The sequence below is a fragment of the Octodon degus genome, unplaced genomic scaffold, assembly GCF_000260255.1.
Source record: "Octodon degus isolate 3935 unplaced genomic scaffold, OctDeg1.0 scaffold00091, whole genome shotgun sequence".
In the NCBI taxonomy this organism is placed as follows: domain Eukaryota; kingdom Metazoa; phylum Chordata; class Mammalia; order Rodentia; family Octodontidae; genus Octodon; species Octodon degus.
The window spans coordinates 11,908,114-11,910,091 of record NW_004524667.1 but is presented as its reverse complement, the minus strand read 5'-3'; positions in this window follow the sequence as shown (position 1 = coordinate 11,910,091).

Genomic DNA, 1,978 nt, shown 5'->3' with positions numbered 1-1,978 from the left:
GGAATGTTTTTTGGGAAGAATTCAAGTTTTGATAAGTTATACAAGGCTGAGGAAAAGCCCCCTGCAATAAATTGCATCTACTTGAATGTTTATCATTGACAGAGGACAGGAAACAATCAGAACTTCTGTGTCATAAAACAGTGTGGATCAGCAAATGTGGATCAGATGAACAAGCAGAAAGAAAAAACACTGAGGCATGGCTCAAGGCCTGGGACATAGCTTAAGTCAGCTAGTAAAAAGGAGCAAGAGGTCAAGTAGACCAAGGTAGATCAATACTGATTAGTCCAGGATATAAAAAGAGCAGAAAATGATGCAAAGTTATGCAAATGGATAATTACTCCAAGAAACTATGGAATAGTCTTAATAACCTGTACCTTAGTGTCGAAAAATTTCTGAATATTGGAGAGATGAGGAACACACCCAATGTATTAGTCTCAGATAAAAAGAAAAAATTGAACAAATTCACCAATGTGACTATACACTGTTGGCACTTTCATGTGTTATCCCTTTACATTTCTGCAGTGTAGCTAAAGGCAGCACAGGGTTAAAAGACAAAGCAATAGTTTGTATTCAGTGCTACAACAAAAACTCTAACCCAATAGTTTAAAAGTCCAAGTTCACAAATTTTTAATATATATGGAGAACATAGCAGTTCAAATGGATCTTCATGTCAACTTGCATCTAGGTCACTTGGCCACATTAGATCTCAATTTTCTTATCTCTAAACTCAGGGGGTTGAGAAAGTTGACCTTTAAGGGAACTTCTGACTATATTTAGGACCAATCAATGAGTTTAATCATTCTTAATCTCATTTTGTTCTGATGTGTTACAAATTTGATTCCTTAAGGGAAAAAGAGATGAATGTAAAGTAACATTAAGCCACAGACTCCAAGGAACTTATAAAATATAAGATATAAGAATAACTGCATCACTTCCTTTATTCAATTCTTCTTTTATATTCTTTCATATTGATTTGCGTGGCCACTTCAATCTATAAGTGTAATGGGGTTAATTAAGGACCTCATATAATTTGAAAATGTTTACAAGATGACACACTTTCGGTTGCCAGTCCCTCTGTGGACACTGCTATATTAATGACACAATGTTTGTGTTAGAGGTCACGGTGCTGTTTGCCAGGTCAAACATTTGTAATCTGGATCCAGCTTTAATATATCCTTTCAAGGAAAGCCACAGGCTGCCATACACTACATCAACAGCACTCTTCAATTGAATGGTTTGTCAGAAGCAACTAAGCCAACAATAACAGGCACCTTATATGTGGATGTTAATTAGAGTGTTGACGTACTAGAAACCTTTACTAGAGACAAGTCAGCGTTCAGTACTCACAGCCCAACATCATGCAGGAGGCAGAGCTGTTAATAGAATTTGTCCCCAAAGTGACCAAAAGCAGAGCATACAGAGCTCTGGCCCTGTCTGTCTCCTGTGGCAGTGGTGAGTGTGGGGGTGTAAGTTACTGGCTGCACACTAGCTTGTGATGACCACACAGTGGTTAATTTGTATTTCTCCTCTCAAGTTTCGTGTTTAAAGGTCACTCTTCTGTTTACTAAACTATAGATAGGAAAGCAGGAGCATGAGAGAAACCTAAGTCTGAACTTCAGATTTTCTATCAGCAAGATTTTAGAATGAGTTCCATATTTGTTTTACCTTTACCACGATGATTTTAATATCATCTTATTTAAATCATGTCTCATTCTTTTGAATTTAAATTATCCACATATCTTGTATTTGCTGATTCTTAAGACGCCTATAGAGTTTATTTTTTTTTTATTTTTTTTTCTCAATGGAGAAGAAAGTTTTTATTTAGCAGCCACGCATAACTCAGAATCTTAACACATGAAGAAACATACATGCAAAGTGACAATGAGGAAGTTTAAAGTTACAATTAACCACCAGCTATATTTTGTCAGTGAACACTCAAGAGTTTTCTAAGTTATGCTGTAAATCATGTCATTTCTTG